This window comes from Symphodus melops (genome assembly GCF_947650265.1).
Source record: "Symphodus melops genome assembly, chromosome: 17".
NCBI lineage: Eukaryota > Metazoa > Chordata > Actinopteri > Labriformes > Labridae > Symphodus > Symphodus melops.
In genome coordinates, this window is record NC_136707.1 from 23044217 (window position 1) to 23063869 (window position 19653).

The following is a 19653-nucleotide window of genomic DNA, read 5'->3' on the forward strand; positions in this document are numbered from 1 at the left end:
AAACGTGTTCTGGTGTTTATTATGTTTAATGATAATAATAGATTTTATTCATCTTGTTTTTAAAATACTCATTGACACTTTACAGAATCACAAAAAGTTTTTTTTCAGAGATTTGAATTGTGGCAGGTCGGTACAGTCTCAGGTGTGTTTGGAGAGAGATCCAGAGGGAGAGGGGCAGCAATGAGAGAGTTTCTGTTCCCCTGGTTCAGTGCTTGGTGTTAATCATTATTGGTGTGAGGGCTCCTCCTCTGGTGGCTTCATGTTACTGCTGTTCAGGCTCTGAGGGGTTTTTGTTCAGCTCTACTGATGGGTTGTGTCACTGTGTATCTCTGGCACAGTAATACACTGCAGTGTCTTCAGTCTTCAGACTGTTCATCTGCAGATACAGCTGCTGTCTGCTGTTGTCTCTGGAAATGGTGAACCGGCCTTTGACTGAATTAGAGTAGTAGGTGCTACTACCACCACCACTACTAATATAAGCGATCCACTCCAGTCCTTTTCCAGGAGCCTGTCTGACCCAAGCCATATAGTGGCTGCTGAATGTGAATCCAGAGGCTGAACAGGTCAGTCTGTGGGATTCTCCAGGCCTTTTAACCACTGGTTCAGATTGTGTCAGAGTCTGACCATCAACACCTGAAGAGACAGAAAAGAAAACCATCAGATGTGACACTTTCAGAAGACTTTTTCCAGTCAAGATGAGTGATGATCATCACCTGCCCAGCAGACAGTCAAAAGCAGCAGTCCTGTCCTATAGTCCATCATGTTCAAGTGTGTGTCCACTGTCCTCTGTCGTCCTCTCTGCACTCACATAAGTAGAGGAGGAACACATCACAGATTTGCATTGACTCCTCCTCAGAGAGCAACAACATTTGACTTCTGTCTTGGATACTTTAAGTTGAAAGGTCATCAGCTGTATCATGTCAGCAGAGTGAAAGCAGAGATGAACTTGATAATAAGACAAGTGTTGGACTGTTTCACCCACACAGAGTTGGGGTTATTTTTTATAGGTAAACAATGATGCATGATTGGAACAGCTGAGCAATATATTTATACATATTTAAACCATAGAGGTGTGATAATTTGATTCAAAATATTGATCTTGTTGGGAATGTCTCACACTATCAAAAGGATTATGAATCTTTTTGCATCAGTTCCTCCTTTTATTGTCATGTACACTTTAACTACAGACTGTTTTTGTCACTCTGAGCTTTTGTTTTAATCATTATTGGTGTGAGGGCTCCTCCTCTGGTGGCTTCATGTTACTGCTGTTCAGGCTCTGAGGGGTTTTTGTTCAGCTCTACTGATGGGATGTGTCACTGTGGATCTCTGGCACAGTAATACACTGCAGTGTCTGCAGGCTGCATATTCTGTCCGTTTAGAGTTCCTGTGTTGCTGGAAGAGTCAAAGTCGATACTGAACTTGTTCTTCAGTGAATCTTTAGTATATGTGTTATATCCCACACCACCTCTTATAATCCACTCCAGTCCTTTCCCTGCAGGCTGTCTGATCCAGGCTGTAGCATAGCTGCTAACAGAGTAAGAGAGCTGACAGGTGATGGTCAGACGCTGACCTGGCTGCACAGTCACAGAGGCTGGCTGTGTCAGCTGTTGACTCTTCACACCTGTAGATGAAAACATGTTGAATTATTGAGTCAGCATGTTCAGAGTCATTGTGCTGTGATCATACTGTAAGTGAGTCTGCCTCAGTGAGACTCACAGGATCCAGCAGCCAGCAGCAGCAGAGCTACATACAACATGGTTGGTGTTGAACCTGACATGATGGAGCTTCTCTTCTTCTCTGACTCACAGCGTGATGTCGAGTTTTTATATCAGACTGTGGGGAAGTTCAATTTGCATCGAGACAGCCTTGGCTTGCCTCAAAGAAAGGGTGATTTGTCTAAAATATTTTGTCTGGTTCTGGGATAGTTAGCGCTGATCTTAGATGGTTTTGTTGACATTTTAGATAAGTTATGTATCTTTATTATATCCGTTTTTGAAACAGGTGTGATTTTTTTTTATCATTATCTCCCAATCATGATTTGATCATTTCACCAATAGATATTTTGAACATGTTGTCATAGTGATGTCAGTCTGTGTTTATGACTAAATAGAATTTGCTAGATGTTTTTTTCTTTTCTATCAACTGAGCCAAGGACCCAAAAAACCTAAACTATCTTTGCCCTTTCCTCAAATTCCAAGTTCGAATGCAGTCAATGCTGACATTCGGTTTGAATCACCAGTACTTCAGGATCAGTCACAGTCCAGGACTCGAGTACTGAAGCACTGGATATAGGATTTATTTGGAAACATTAGACATTTTTATAAATCGTATTTATTGAAATAAAGTAGTTTTACTATCAGTAAAATTCTGACGAGAGAGAAACTCAGGTTGAGACATCACCAGCTTCAATGAACTGACAGTCAGCAGGTCACAAAGCTTTCTAATGTCTCCATGATTATAAACCAAAAGTTAGGCCCAACCCACCGAGTCAACTGCTGCTGAATGTTTCCTTCTTTTCTTTGAGTATTAAGAGACTTTGTCACAATGCTCTGCCCTTCTGTTTGATCTTTTATCGCCCTCTGTTGGCCTTTATTAAAATACCTTTGGTCAGTTTTTATTTTTCTGCTGGCCTCTTTTATTAGTGGGGAAATCTCCCACAGTAATTCACAGCAGTCTATATGTCCTTTCGGTTGCATCACTGCAATCATTCTGCTTTTTCCTCAAATTTTCCCTCCCTTTGTCCCAACACACCTTTGTTTCATTTTCTATCAGTCCTACATTTATATATACAAACCTGTGTTTCTACCAGCCCTGTCATTGTGTCCTGAGTGTGTTTATTCATTTCAGCCATTTTTTCAGTGTTTTCTTTAAGTTTTGAACTTTTTTGGAATCATTTCAATTTTGCCCGAGTGTGGTTTTGAATTATTTCACAAAATAACCATCACCTTGAACTTACTGAAAACTGAGAGCAGAATCTGTCAAAGTGAGAAATGATTTGACACTCTGGGACCAATCACAGTAAAGTAATACCCCCGGACCATGATGTATGTAAGACTCTGACATTGACTCGATCACTTGTTGATATTTGTATTTCTGACTTATAATCCAAGTAAATTTTTATAATGTGATGCTGAGACAGCTGAATGTTCCCTGTGATGGTTGTAAACAGAGGAAGTAGTTTTTGTTCAGCTCTACTGATGGGTTGTGTCACTGTGAGTCTCTGGCACAGTAATACATTGCAGTGTCTTCAGTCTTCAGACTGTTCATCTGCAGATACAGCTGCTGTCTGCTGTTGTCTCTGGAGATGGTGAATCTGCCTTTGAATGGATTAGAGTAGTAGATGCTACCACTGTCGTATCTGATGATAGCGATCCACTCCAGTCCTTTTCCAGGAGCCTGTCTGACCCAAGCCATCCAGTGGCTGCTGAATGTGAATCCAGAGGCTGAACAGGTCAGTCTGTGGGATTCTCCAGGCCTTTTAACCACTGGTTCAGATTGTGTCAGAGTCTGACCATCAACACCTGAAGAGACAGAAAAGAAAACCATCAGATGTGACACTTTCAGAAGACTTTTTCCAGTCAAGATGAGTGATGATCATCACCTGCCCAGCAGACAGTAAAAAGCAGCAGTCCTGTCCTATAGTCCATCATGTTCAAGTGTGTGTCCACTGTCCTCTGTCGTCCTCTCTGCACTCACATAAGTAGAGGAGGAACACATCACAGATTTGCATTGACTCCTCCTCAGAGAGAGAAAGGAAAATCATTTCACTTGGATTTTTCTTTTTTACTTTTGGACTTAGATTCTAAACTTGTGTCCTTTTTAAGATGTTAATCTTCAGATTTTCAGTTATTCAGTAAAAACACAAAGCAGAATAACACTTAGCTCCACTTTTTTACTGTTAGGGAACATACAGTATCTGTGATCACATGTACCAAAAATATTCCCATATAACAGGAAATTCATCCTCATGGTCTCTGATGGTGTCTTCTATTCTCAACATTCATTAAAGGATTTTTTCACGTGTTTCAGGTTATCAAAGTACAAAATTGGTATTAAAATCTAATTTCCTGAAAGATTGATTGAATGAGGTCAGCATAGAGAAGGCTCAAGACCTCTCGTGCAGTTACATATACCGGTATATATAGGTATTTTTATAGTGCTTTTTGAAATACTCATTGACACTATACAGAATCACATGAACAGGCACACACTTGTTTTAAATGATCCAAAAAGAAAAGTTCGAACTTAAACATAGAGCTGAAAATGTTTTTTTTCAGAGATTTGAATTGTGGCAGGTGGGTAGGGTCTCAGGTTTGTTTCGGGAGAGATCCAGAGGGAGAGGGGCAGCAATGGGAAAGTTTCTGTTCCCCTGGTTCAGTGCTTGGTGTTCATCATTATTGGTGTGAGGGCTCCTCCTCTGGTGGCTTCATGTTACTGCTGTTCAGGCTCTGAGGGGTTTTTGTTCAGCTCTACTGATGGGTTGTGTCACTGTGGATCTCTGGCACAGTAATACACTGCAGTGTCTGCAGGCTGCATATTCTGTCCGTTTAGAGTCACTCTGTTACTGGAAGAGTCCAAGTCGATACTGAACTGGTTCTTCAGTGAATCTTTGTAGTAGGCAGCTCCAGTGTATCTTATGCCAATCCACTCCAGTCCTTTCCCTGCTGGCTGTCTGATCCAGCCTGTGTAGTAGCTGCTAGCAGAATAAGATACCTGACAGGTGATGGTCAGACGCTGACCTGGCTGCACAGTCACAGAGGCTGGCTGTGTCAACTGTTCACCCTTCACACCTGTTAAACAGAGAACATGTTTAGTCAGAAATGATCAAGTGAAACTGCAGAAGAAGAACTGTTGACTTTGACAGATGCAGACAGACTCACATCCAGCTGCCAGCAGCAGCAGCAGAGCTACAGAAAACATGGTTGATGTTGAAAGTGAGGTGCTGTGAACTCCACTGACGGCCTGATGGGAAGTTTTTATAGCTGAGTAACAAGGAAGCTCACTGAGTTTGCATACAATCAAACACATGAAGCGTCAGTGATGGTCTGACTGGAGCCAATAGAAGAGTCTGTTCACTGTTTTTATATCTGCAGAGTGAAAAGATGACTAGAAATCATCTCTGCTTTACATATGATAACAGATATAATATATGTGATCATATTATGGATCAGATTGGTTGAAAGTTTTTACTAATATCTGGTGTTCATTCATTTTAAGATTCATCTTTTCAAAGACAGCAGCAACAATCAATAAATAGGTGATCAAGAGATGCTATTAGAAAGAACTTTTCTACTCTTATGTGATGTCAATCATGTTGTGTGGATGTGATTATATATAATCACTCATTAATCATGTTGGTGTACTATCTTTATATCATGAGGAATATTTTAAATCTTTACATGTTTCGACCACGTGTTGATCTCTATGTTTGGAGTTCAAACCAAATGTAGACACAGTTTCCCCAAACAGACACAAAGAATTTAATCAGCTGAATTGAATAAAATCATAAGTATTCTTTTGCAAAGTCTGCAAACATCACTACCAAAGAAAAACGTATTTTAATGATGGAGGTGGAAACTGAATTTTCATCTCTTCCAGTTAATCACAGTATCAGTGCTGAAAAAATACAAGTGTTCCAAGTGATGGTCGTAAAAAGAGGAAGTAATTGTCCTTCAGTTTTACTCATGGGTTGTGTCACTGTGGCTCTCTGGCACAGTAATACACTGCAGTGTCTGCAGGCTGCATATTCTGTCCGTTTAGAGTCACTCTGTTACTGGAAGAGTCCAAGTCGATACTGAACTGGTTCTTCAGTGAATCTTTGTAGAATGCGGTGGATCCATGTTTGTGACCGATCCACTCCAGTCCTTTCCCTGCAGGCTGTCTGATCCAGCCTGTCCAGTAGCTGCTAACAGAATAAGAGAGCTGACAGGTGATGGTCAGACGCTGACCTGGCTGCACAGTCACAGAGGCTGGCTGTGTCAACTGTTGACTCTTCACACCTGTGGATGAAAACATGTTAAATATTGAGTCAGTATGTTCAGAGTCATTGTGCTGTGATCATACTGTCAGTGTGTCTGCCTCAGTGAGACTCACAGGATCCAGCAGCCAGCAGCAGCAGAGCTACATACAACATGGTTGGTGTTGAACCTGACATGATGGAGCTTCTCTTCTTCTCTGACTCACAGCGTGATGTCGAGTTTTTATATCAGACTTTGAGGAAGTTCAATTTTGCATGTCGAACGACACTAACACACTGTACATAGTTAATTTATGTTTCTTTAGTAGACATGCCTTAGAGATTAGGGTTGTAGATGTGAGGTGAGCAGACAAGATTAAAAACAGTGTGCAAGCTTTACAAGATACTGATGAACGACAAATGAGAAGCTCAGAACACCAAAAACATGATAATTACAAACGCTGCAAAGCAGATTTTAACCCCGCTCGTCTAAACGAGGGAAAGATCCAACGAGATGACTACCCGCAGTGTTTGAAGGATTTAGAATGATGATTAGCATGTTAGAGCCAGCTGACGTGACCCAACATATTAAACATAGGAACAAAAACATATATTAGTCTTACTTATATTCAGAAAGAAAAACGAGGGAGAACATTCAGTATTTTCCTTGTCAGAGAATTTAAATGAAGGAATCATTTTTATACATTAACTTTGATCTTGTGAAAATCGTGAAAAAAGAAATCATGATAAGATTGTGTTGTGAAGACCATATCCTGATACTTATGTGGAGTGTAGGTTGTATTCATCTTTATGTGCACAGTCAGTTTCACATTCATTATTAGACCCCCAATCATCGTCTTTGTCAGTGCACCTTCACAACATTTAGAAGAACCACAAATCTTCCTGGGAGCTCCTGAACTCTCAGGCAGGGAAGCATTTCTGTACGACTCACATGAACAGGTCAATGTTTATTTTTACTCAAACAAAAAGAAAAATTAGTTATTAAAATCAATGGTGAAAATGTTTTTCTCAGTGATTTGAATTGTGGCAGGTCGGTTCAGTCTCAGGTGTGTTTGGGGAGAGAGATCCAGAGGGAGAGGGGCAGCAATGAGAAAGTTTCTGTTCCCCTGGTTCAGTGCTTGGTGTTCATCATTATTGGTGTGAGGGCTCCTCCTCTGGTGGCTTCATGTTACTGCTGTTCAGACTCTGAGGGGTTTTTGTTCAACTCTACTGATGGGTTGTGTCACTGTGGGTCTCTGGCACAGTAATACACTGCAGTGTCTTCAGGCTCTATATTCTGCCCTGTTAGAGTCACTGTTCTGGCAGACGTGTCTCTGCTGTAGCTGAACTTGTTCTTCAGAGCATTATTTTGGTTAAAGTTTCCACCACCCCACCTATGACAAATCCAGTCCATCGCTTTCCCTTCACGCTGTCTGATCCAACCTGTTGCATAGCTGTTATCAGTCAGAGAGTAACCAGAGACCTGACAGGTGAGGGTCAGAGACTGTCCAGGCTGCACAACCATTGAGCCTGGCGTGATGAGATCAATACAGTTCACACCTGTGGAAACACAAATCAACATAATCTCCATCATTCATCTGATTATTCTCTGTGTGTGATGTGATCATTTGTTCTAAAGCTCCTTACATGATCCAGCTGTCAGCAGCAGAATCAGAGCTGCAGAGAACATGGCTGATGATGAAGCTGATCTGATGTGAGAACTTGAAGCATCAACACACCAAGTGGACTTTCTTATATGGCAACAAGAGGAGGCTAATTTACATACACATAGGATGGTAAATCAGCTGATGATGTTTATTCAAATCATTCAAACTCCTGATAAAATTCACTATTACTTCATATCTCACAATTAATCAGGGATATTGATTTAACCAATATTTAAGTGATGATGTTATTACAATAGTTCATGAAGCCTGAAGACTGTTTGTTTGTCTCTTTACTGTAACAGTAACATGAAGTTAAAATCATTAGTTGTGTGAGGGCTCCTCCTCTGGTGGCTTTAAGGAACAAGTGTTCACAAGGGGAGAAACTCTGTTTATCATTAATGACACTTGGTGCTCAGATAGAGTGAAGCCAGTTATTGTGTTTTAAGATTAATATGAATTAAGTTGATGACTTGATTGAATGATACCTGAATAAGACTTTAGTATTTGGTCAACACTCAGAGTTTCTTCAACTGATTGTTAAACACATAAAATATTGTCAATAAACGGGTTGTAAGTGTTCCCAGTGATGGTTGTAAAAAGAGGAAGTAGTTTTTGTTCAGCTCTACTGATGGGTTGTGTCACTGTGACTCTCTGGCACAGTAATACACTGCAGTGTCTTCAGTCTGCAGACTGTTCATCTGCAGATACAGCTGCTGTCTGCTGTTGTCTCTGGAAATGGTGAACCGGCCTTTGACTGAATTCGAGTAGTATTGGCTACCAGTGTCAGTAGCAACCCACTCCAGTCCTTTTCCAGGAGCCTGTCTGACCCAGTTCATCCAGTGGCTGCTCATTGTGAATCCAGAGGCTGAACAGGTCAGTGTGTGGGATTCTCCAGATCTTTTAACCACTGGTTCAGATTGTGTCAGAGTCTGACCATCAACACCTGAAGAGACAGAAAAGAAAACCATCAGATGTGACACTTTCAGAAGACTTTTTCCAGTCAAGATGAGTGATGATCATCACCTGCCCAGCAGACTGTAAAAAGCAGCAGTCCTGTCCTATAGTCCATCATGTTCAAGTGTGTGTCCACTGTCCTCTGTCGTCCTCTCTGCACTCACATAAGTAGAGGAGGAACACATCACAGATTTGCATTGACTCCTCCTCAGAGAGAGAGATAAATAAAAGTATATTTTTGGTGGGTGGATGGGCGGGAACTCTTCTTGTATAGTTTACATGTATTATGTTAATTTTTATTAATTCTTTGCTTTCACATCTAGAAATGTAATGAAATCTGATATTTAATAAGAATATTTCTGAACTAATTACTAGCCTTTTTCTGAGCAATGTTTGTCTTTTCTTTTCTGACCAGCCTTGTTGCCTCAGTTTTTGAATACCTCTGCCTGCGCTCGTCGGATTTCTGTGTACCGACATTTGATGATTACACAGACTTTATATCAATGTTTTATAGTTGTGTATTTTGGGATCTCTGTGTTATGGATCTTACTGACAACCTGCTCTTTGTAGTGTTATGTGATAACTTGGTAATTATTCGGTGCCATATATAAAGAAATTGTTTTTATTATTAACAATGGAAATCCTGTAACACAGATGAGTGATCTCAGGGATTTACAATTAAAATTGAACAATTATCTCTACACAACAATGTTTCTGCAATGCTTCTCAGAATTGGTTGAAGGTGCATGAAATCAATAACTCTTAGTATGATAATATGAATGTTTCTCCCTCCGAGGTCTTAATCAAGGCTCAAGTCGTTCGGTTTTGATCACAGACATTTATTTAGCCACGTCTTCTTCACGTTACCAACGATGCCAAAACAGTGCCAAGTAAGGCCGTCAGAACTAATAAAATTAGCAAACAGAACTTACAGTTAGTCTGACATCCAACAAGAAAACACATTGATTTCACATACATATCAGAAATAATCATACCTCATTGGCCTCAGAAACTCCAAGGGAATAAACTTTCTTTCAATCCGAGACTACATTAACGCCTTCCACATCAAACACTTCAACCGGGACAAAAAATATGTTCCCCACTCAATATACATGGGTTTGTAACCAAGATAAAAAAGGTACATGAACTTGCATAAATTAACCCAAAGACATACCTTTTTTAATCACATTTTGTGTACAATATGAACTTCTGTTTATGCATTGTATTTATTTATCTTCACCAACTATGAAAATTATGAACCAAATACATGTTGCTTCTGTCAGCAGCTACAATGAAAGAACAGATGTCATTGAGATCACACTGCTGATTCTCTGGAGGTTTTTGTGCAGCTGCTTCACTGTCCTCACTCACTGTGTCTTCACGAGCACAGAAGTAAACAGCAGAATCTGCTGCAGTCAGAGTCTGGATCTGGAGGAACTGAGTGCTGCTGGACACATCTTCTGTCAAACTGAAGCGACTTTGAAAGGAGCTTGCATAGCTAGCAGAATTGCTGCCAGCATTCATCCTCCCAATCCACTCCAGAGCTCTCCCTGGTTTCTGTCGGATCCAGCTGATATAGTAGCTCGTCATATCAAACCCAGATATGATACATGACATCTTCACTGTCTCTCCAGGTCTCTTCACCTCAGAGGCCGGCTGCTCTAGTCTGATCTCACTCCAAACTCCTGTGGTCATAGAAATTTTGATCAGTATCAACAAAACTTATAAACAGGTTGGACATCAAAACAAGCAGAATCAAAGCAGGATTGATCTTCTCACCATGAAGAGTAACTACAAGTAATAAACTCCAGATATTACTTTTACCCATTCCTCTGTTCAGTGATGTCTGATCTCAGATTTAAAAAATTTTTCAGAACTGTCTGATTGATCTGCCTCAGCTTACTGACAGTGTTTATAAGAGAGGATGAGTTTGCATAGACCTCCCTCTACAGGATAAAAAGAGAAACTGTGACTGATACATTTACATAAGAAGAGAATCTCTTCAGCAACAGAGCAAACTCTGACATATCACAGTCATGACAAAACTGAACCAGCCGAGATCACAAAACATATTTTTTTTCGTAAGTGATAATCTCTTTCTGATTATTATTTTTTTTTTATCTTGACGATTTACAAAAGGGGATATCGGCTACAGTGGAAGTCTGCTTGGGTGAAAATCACACAACTCTTCCTCGTCTACATGCATCACAAAAATGGTTTGTGATGTATTATGTATGTAGTTTGACATAGGCGTCTGCTCTAAACTTGTTCAATAAGCCAACCTGTTGCATAGTTATGATCAGTCAGAGAGTAACCAGAGACCTGACAGGTGAGGGTCAGAGACTGTCCAGGCTGCACAACCACTGAGCCTGGCGTGATGAGATCAATACAGTTCACACCTGTGGAAACACAAATAAACATAATCTCCATCATTCATTAGATCTTTATTTGAGTCTAAGGTGATTAGTAGTTTTAAAGCTCTGCAGAGCATCCAGCTGTCGGCAACAGTATCAGAGCTCCAGAGAACATGGCGAACATTCAGTGATCATCTATAGGGGCCAAATAGTACAAAGTTTAACCAAGCAGTAAATGTTTTGTTCATAGAGAGACATTTTAATGGAATATTAATCAGTGTTCATCACAGGAACTAAACATGTCAGTTTTATATTGTTTTGTCAGTTCATAAAACAATCAGAGGGCAGCACACAAACAAACCCTGACCCCCCCTCTCAACCTTTGAAGACCCATCATTAAGACGGGAAAGACTGCTATTTTGTTAGTTTAGTTTTATGCCTGTTTGTGGTTCTTATTGTTCGTCCACCTTAGAAAGCGAGACAATTGTATGCTAATTGTACACTGCAATAATTCTTAGTTTTCTCTTTGCTGTTTATCAAGATTTAAAATTATGTTGGGTTTAAGAATCCTTTCCAGGATGTTTGATTTCAGAGGTGTGGATGTTTGTGGGTCTTGATTTTAAATGGGGTAAAGACTAATCACAAACGTAAAAAAATTTCTGGCAGGGAAAGTGTCTGTCCTTTATTCCTGATGAATTTGCTTTTTGAAATGTCATTCAATAAAAGGAAGAACTATTTACATACTTCTGCTTTACATTAGCAGTGTAAGAGAGAGGAGCAGTAAACCACTCCATTTCTTAGAGAGCAAAAAATTCGAACCTTATTTTTTGTCATGACATTGTACCCAAATGAGTTGTTTGGTTTAGTTAGTCCATTTTGGTTTGAGTCTGGATGTCAAGGACTTTATGCCTGATTTTATGACTTTATGCCTGATGAAGAATTTGTCTCATTTTACAGTGTAAACCCGCTATTTTTTTCTGATTTTTAGAAATGGCAGAAATCCAATCGAGCTCCATCTATCCACTACACATACAGTAAATAGCAAGGGATTTTGCACAGCTGTTTAACCAATTTCAGTCACTGTGGTGACTGGTGTCTGGCACAATAATAAACAGCAGAATCTTCAGTCTTCAGACTGTTCATCTGCAGATACAGCTGCTGTCTGCTGTTGTCTCTGGAGATGGTGAACCGTCCTTTGACTGAATTAGAGTAGTAGATGCTAGTAACATCAATAGTTGAAACCCACTCCAGTCCTTTTCCAGGAGCCTGTCTGACCCAGGCCATCAGGTGGCTGCTCATTGTAAACCCAGAGGCATAACAGGTTAGTCTGTGGGATTCTCCAGGCCTTTTAACCACTGGTTCAGATTGTGTCAGAGTCTGACCATCAACACCTGAAGAGACAGAAAAGAAAACCATCAGATGTGACACTTTCAGAAGACTTTTTCCAGTCAAGATGAGTGATGATCATCACCTGCCCAGCAGACAGTAAAAAGCAGCAGTCCTGTCCTATAGTCCATCATGTTCAAGTGTGTGTCCACTGTCCTCTGTCGTCCTCTCTGCACTCACATAAGTAGAGGAGGAACACATCATAGATTTGCCTTGACTCCTCCTCAGAGAGAAAAAGGAAAATCATTTCACTTGGATATAAATTCTTCACTTTTGGACTTAGATTTTCCACTAATGTCCTTTCAAGATGTTAAACTGATGGTTTTCAGTTATCCAGGAATTAACACAAAGCAGACTCGCACTTAGCTCCACTTTTTGACAGTTAGGGAACAAACAGTAACATCTGTGATCACGTACCAAAATTATTCACATCTAACAGGAAGTTGACCCCCATCATGGTCTCTGAAGGATTTTGTCACATGGCTTTCAGGATATTGAAGTACAAAAATGATATTGAATTTTCTTTGTCTCAAAGTTTGATTTAAAAGTGAACTTGTGGTTAATATGTATAATAATACTGAATATACATTTGATTCATATTGTGCTTTTGAAAATACTTATTGACACTTTTTAGAATCACATTAACAGGAAAATACTTTTTAATGGTACAAAAAGAAACATAGAAATTAATGAGTGGTTAAACATTTTTATCAGTGATTTGAATTGTGGCAGGTCGGTACAGTCTCAGGTGTGTTTGGGGAGAGAGATCCAGAGGGAGAGGGGCAGCAATGAGAAAGTTTCTGTTCCCCTGGTTCAGTGCTTGGTGTTAATCATTATTGGTGTGAGGGCTCCTCCTCTGGTGGCTTCATGTTACTGCTGTTCAGGCTCTGAGGGGTTTTTGTTCAGCTCTACTGATGGGTTGTGTCACTGTGGGATCTCTGGCACAGTAATACACTGCAGTGTCTTCAGTCTTCAGACTGTTCATCTGCAGATACAGCTGCTGTCTGCTGTTGTCTCTGGAGATGGTGAACCGGCCTTTGACTGAATTAGAGTAGAATTGGCCACTGCTATCGCCATAAATAAAAGCGATCCACTCCAGTCCTTTTCCAGGAGCCTGTCTGACCCAGTTCATCCAGTAGCTGCTCATTGTGAATCCAGAGGTTGAACAGGTCAGTCTGTGGGATTCTCCAGGCCTTTTAACCACTGGTTCAGATTGTGTCAGAGTCTGACCATCAACACCTGAAGAGACAGAAAAGAAAACCATCAGATGTGACACTTTCAGAAGACTTTTTCCAGTCAAGATGAGTGATGATCATCACCTGCCCAGCAGACAGTAAAAAGCAGCAGTCCTGTCCTATAGTCCATCATGTTCAAGTGTGTGTCCACTGTCCTCTGTCGTCCTCTCTGCACTCACATAAGTAGAGGAGGAACACATCACAGATTTGCATCGACTCCTCCTCAGAGAGCAACAACATTTGACTTCTGTCTTGGATACTTTAAGTTGAAAGGTCATCAGCTGTATCATGTCAGCAGAGTGAAAGCAGAGATGAACTTGATAAGAAAAGTGTTGGACTGTTTCATCCCCACACAGAGTTGTGGTTATTTTTTATAGGTAAACAATGATGCATGATTGGAACATTGGCCAAATGTTTTTGATTTAAGTCATTGAGATTTGATCATATCCAGGAGGAATACTAATTAGATTCTCAAACCATTTCATCTGACTCTTTACGATCTGGGCTCTTCTCCGAGCTCCTCCTAAATGTCTGAGCTTGTCTCCCTCTCTGTAGGCTCATACACTTCTTATAACTCATGACCATAGTTGAGTGTTGGAACGAATATTGACTGGTAAATCGAGAGCTTTGCATTGCAGTAGTCATAGTATTATTGTTTCTTAAAGTAATCTTTTTAACTCTTTAATCTCTACATTTGTTGTTTTCTGTCTTCATTATTTAATTGATGTTTTCATTCTGACTTCATTTCTAACTGAATCAGGTTTGTAATTAAGTCACCCAGATAGTTGTTCTTGTCTTGTGTTGACAGTTTAGGTTTTTGTCCTGCGATGCTTCCTCTTGTGTCACTGTGGCTCTCGAGCACAATAATAAACAGCAGAATCTTCAGTCCTCAGACTGTTGATCTGCAGATACAGCTGCTGTCTGCTGTTGTCTCTGGAGATGGTGAACCGGCCTTTGACTGAATTAGAGTAGTAGATGCTACCACTGGTATCACTAATAATAGCGACCCACTCCAGTCCTTTCCCTGCAGGCTGTCTGATCCAGGCATTCCAGTGATGAGTAGAAAACCCTGAATATGTGCAGGTCAGTGTGTGGGACTCTCCGGGCCTTTTAACCACAGAGCCAGACTCAGTCAGTGTTTGACCTTCAGTCCCTGCAGACATTAAAACAGCTCGTTAGATACTGTAACCAACAAGTTAGTCTGAAAACAATAGTCACTGTTCTTACCTGCCCAGTTTAGTGACAGGAGAAGAAAAATGACCAAGTACAAAGGTTCTGTCATGGTGAAAACTTTTGTCTTTGTCCGATCTACAGTGTGTGTCAGAGATCTCTTCCTTCACTCTGTTACACTTATGTAGCATGGTAATATCAGATGTTTGCATTGACTCCTCCTACTCAGAGAGAAAGTCCCAACATAAAGCATTATTTTGCATACATCTAGATTTATTTAAAACTGTCTTCCTTGGGAAAGTATCATTCTACCAAAAGTATTATGAAACTTTTTGCATCAGTTCCTCCTTTTATTGTCATGTGCACTCTAACTACAGACTGTTTGTGCCACTGATCTGGTGATATGGTCATTATTGGTGTGAGGGCTCCTCCTCTGGTGGCTTCATGTTACAGCTGTTCAGGCTCTGAGGGGTTTTTGTTCAGCTCTACTGATGGGTTGTTTCACTGTGGATATCTGGCACAGTAATACACTGCAGAATCTTCAGTCTTCAGACTGTTCATCTGCAGATAGAGTTTACTGCTGGAGTCATCTCTGGAGATGGTGAATCTGCCTTTGACTGTTGAGGAGTAATAGATTGGTGAACTGGATGTGTGTATCAAAGCGATCCACTCCAGTCCTTTTCCAGGAGCCTGTCTGACCCAGCTCATAACGGAGCTGCTGAATGTGAATCCAGAGGCTGAACAGGTCAGTCTGTGGGATTCTCCAGGCCTTTTAACCACTGGTTCAGATTCTGTCAGAGTCTGACCATCAACACCTGAAGAGACAGAAAAGAAAACCATCAGATGTGACACTTTCAGAAAACTTTTTCCAGTCAAGATGAGTGATGATCATCACCTGCCCAGCAGACAGTAAAAAGCAGCAGTCCTGTCCTATAGTCCATCATGTTCAAGTGTGTGTCCACTGTCCTCTGTCGTCCTCTCTGCACTCACATAAGTAGAGGAGGAACACATCACAGATTTGCATTGACTCCTCCTCAGAGAGATAAAAAATATAATTATATTTTTGGTGGGTGGGTGGTAACTTTTCTTGTTTTACATCTATTTTTTGAATTTGTGTTCATTTTCCTGTCTCTGCTTTAACATCTAGAAATACAAGAAAACCTAATATTTAATAAACTGTTTTTATTTCAACTTTTTAATAACTTTGACACAAGAATGACCACCATTTAACAACCGATACATGGGTAACACTTTGCATGAACCCACCACCTATTATTCATTATGCATTTAGGCTTTATAATAATCCTTATAAGTGGTTTTAAGCCCTCATAACAATGTTTGTGAATAGACAACCAACCACACTTCAATACACACTATGTGTTTGGACTGTGGGAGGAAGCCGGAGTACCCGGAGAGAACCCATGCACACACGGGGAGGCTCCTGTCAGATTGGGATTCAGACCAGCAGGGAGCTATGCTCTTAACGTAGATATGTGACAAGATTATATTTTTTACCCCACTCTATAAGCACAACATTAAATGTTTCCGTGTGCATTTCTTGGGATCAAAATACACGAAATAAACTATAAATATTAATTAAAAATGAATCTTCGGGCTTCCGGTATGGCACTTGGTTGAGCCAGACGTGCGGGGAGTAGCTCCGAGCATTTCCTAAACTTATATAGTCTGAAAGACCAAAACTTGTAAAACTTTATTGGATTTGTGGTTTGAAGTTGACTGGCTCTCTCTCCACCATGTCGGGCAAGAACAAAACGACCTCAGTGAGGGGGAAAAACGTGGCGTCTGCGGACCCCACAACGCCAACCGACCACACGGCTAACATGGCGGCGGACTCCGGGGGACCTTTGACTATATCCGAGCTTAAAGCCGAGCTGGAGAAAAACCGGGCAGCCATTTCCAGCGAAATCCAAGCCTCACTTTCGCCCATCCAGCTCGCCCTTGACGCTGTTCGCAAAAAAATTGAGGACTACGACCCACGCCTGGCAGATATGGAGGTCTCCCTGTCCGATCACAGCGACAGGCTAACTAGCTTGGAGAGGCTAGCGGCTACACTTCAAGCCGAGAACACGGAGCTGACAGAGAAGGCGGAGGACCTTGAGAATCGATCCCGTCGCAACAACCTTCGTGTGATAGGACTTCCAGAGGGCAGTGAGGGAAAGGCCGCTACCGCATTTATGTCCAAGTTCCTAGTCGACCTCCTCCAGGATGACAACTTTACCACCCCACCGGAGCTGGACAGAGCCCACCGAGCCTGGAGGGCGATGCCCGCTCAGGGAGCGCGACCCAGGCCAATTATTATGCGCTTTCTGCGTTATCAAGAGAGGGAGCAAGTGCTTTCAATTGCCCGTAAAAGGAGCCAGCTAATCTACAAAGGTAACAAGATTTTCATTTTTCCTGATTTAAGCACGGCCCTCGCCAAGAAGCGTGCCACTTTTAACCCCATCAAATCCAAGCTGTACCAGAGGGGAATCAAGTTTTCACTGTGCTACCCGGCCGTCCTGTGCCTAACACACCAACAGGTGGAGCGCAAGTTCCACACCCCAGAAGAGGCTGAACAATTTTTCACCAAGCACATGAGCTCCGACTGAGTTCAACATTTCACCACGGGACATCGCTGAAAAACGACGGGACTTCAGTTGTGGGTGGCCGACCTCTGGACGCGCGACAGGCTTTGACTGTATTCCGTGGACTGAGACCTCCAGTGCAGCGATCGGATCGGTGACGGGCTGCGGCGAGCCGAACGACTATCTCCAGCCTGCTCTCTGCGTTCGGGCTGGTACCGATCGGAACTTTAATCGAAATTCCAGCAATCAACGGAGAATTAACCCACCTTTTCACAGCGGACCTAACCCCGGTGGGGTTCTTTCTTTTGGACTTATTTGGACTCTGAACAGTCACCTTGATCTGACGACTGCTAAGGTAATTTCCTCACTGTTACTCGCTGTAGGGGATACATCTTCCTGAAACAACTCCCTGTATTATGCTGTGATCTCTATCTGAAATACTGTCCTGTGGCTAAGGGTAAAACACTTAAATGCTTTGCCATTGATCGTAGCTCCCAATTCCTCTACTAATACTGTTGCGCGCCCGGATGTTGTACTGCCTTCCGTGACATTATTTTGCCATTAACTTCGCCCTGTCATCTTGTTTTATTTCAGTGATTTCAGTGTGAATGCGCGGGTATATGTGTATACATATGGGGGTATGTATGTGTACGTAATTATGCATACACATTTCTGTGGCTTGATTCCCACATGCCCTTAGTACCCAAGTTATTGTTACTTATACATGGTCAGTATTGTAAGTTCAGGGGCTCTCCCCCCACGAGTTAGGCGGGATGGAGCTCTTAGCCAGGCTCTCCCGGAAGTTAGAGACATCCATTCATCTCCTGTTGGCTCCTGTTCCTGGGGCGGAATTGGAGAGCGGGGCCTGGGCTCTCGGGTCCCCTCCTGGGGGTCCGGTGCGCCCGCGGCTCCGTGGGCGGGGTAAGTGTTTTGGCTACAGTGTTTGGGATTGTAGCCCCTTCTCTGTTTGTTTATGTATTTTTCCTTTGTTCGAGTTTATGTCACTAAAGTTTATTTTTGCATCAGCTGTCTTTGCCAAAACATGCGACAATGTCACACCCAGTTGAAGGGCAAGCGCATGTGGGGGGCTACAATATCTTAAGCTGGAATGTGAGAGGATTGGGTCATGTTAATAAGAGAGCCAAAGTGTTCTCACACCTTAAGTCACTATCCGCAGATATTGTGTTTTTACAAGAAACACACATTAAACAGAATGCTAAAGGCAGACTTAGAGTCAGCTGGGTAGACCAAATATATCAAGCCAATTTTAATACCAAAGCTAGAGGGGTTGCAATCCTATTCAGAAAAAACATTTGCGACCCCAACGGCAGGTTTCTGATAGTCTCCGGTAAATTACATTCTTTACCTGTTACTTTTGTAAATATTTATGCACCTAATTTCGATGACCCCCAGTTCTTCCAGAAGGTCTTTAATGCTATCCCGAATCTCACAGATACTAATGTGATCATTGGCGGGGACTTCAACTGCACACTCGACCCACTCCTAGATAAACAACAATCAAAATCTCTCCAGAAGTCAAACTCAAGTATCCTCCTGAACACGCTAATGAATAATCTAAATTGTGTTGACATATGGTGACTCACTCACCCTAAAGACAGAGACTATTCCTTCTTCTCCCCAGTCCATAAATCTTATTCCCGTATTGACTATTTTCTGTTAGATTCCAAATTGTTATCTTATGTGGAAAAAGTAACATATCAGCCCGCTTTAATTTCAGACCACTCAGTTCTAGCATTAGTATTAAAAGTCGAAGGGCAGAAAACGCAGTGTCGGCAATGGCGTCTCGATCCCACACTGCTATCTGATAGGGAGTTTACTGAATACTTAAAAATACACATTTCCCACTTCCTCGCAGAAAACGATACTGGTGAGGTAAACGACTCTGTTTTGTGGGAATCCTTAAAAGTTGTCATGAGGGGCCATATTATATCCTACGAAGTCAATAAGAAGAGAAAAGAAAACAATCGACTTAAAGAAATAGAGCGCAAAATATTTACTTTAGAAAATTTGTATAAATCCAATCAGAGTGATGCCACACTCGAGTCAATTACTAAATTAAGATTTGAATATAACACCATCCTATCCCATCGAGTTGGCGTAATGCTTTTCAAAACTCAACAGCAATATTTCGAGCTGGGAGACAAACCTCACAGATTATTAGCGAGACAGCTGCGTCAGTCTCAAGCAAGCCGAGCCATCCATAAGATCAAAAACAAGAATGGCAAACTTACAACAGATCCGGCTGAAATTAACGAGTGCTTTGCACAATTTTATGAAGATTTGTACCAGTCCAAAAGCAAACCCACTGACACCCAAACCATGAAT

General features: G+C 41.5%; 2 gene segments (V, D, J or C); both read right to left on the minus strand.

Annotated features, from left to right (window-relative positions):
- Nucleotides 1-3207: 3207 nt before the first annotated feature.
- LOC306837710 (immunoglobulin heavy variable 3-43-like) lies at nucleotides 3208-3969 on the minus strand. The segment is given in 2 exons: nucleotides 3933-3969; nucleotides 3208-3521 (listed from the first exon to the last, which is right to left on the minus strand).
- Nucleotides 3970-12008: 8039 nt separating this feature from the next.
- LOC306837712 (Ig heavy chain V region 914-like) lies at nucleotides 12009-12771 on the minus strand. The segment is given in 2 exons: nucleotides 12735-12771; nucleotides 12009-12322 (listed from the first exon to the last, which is right to left on the minus strand).
- Nucleotides 12772-19653: the final 6882 nt, after the last annotated feature.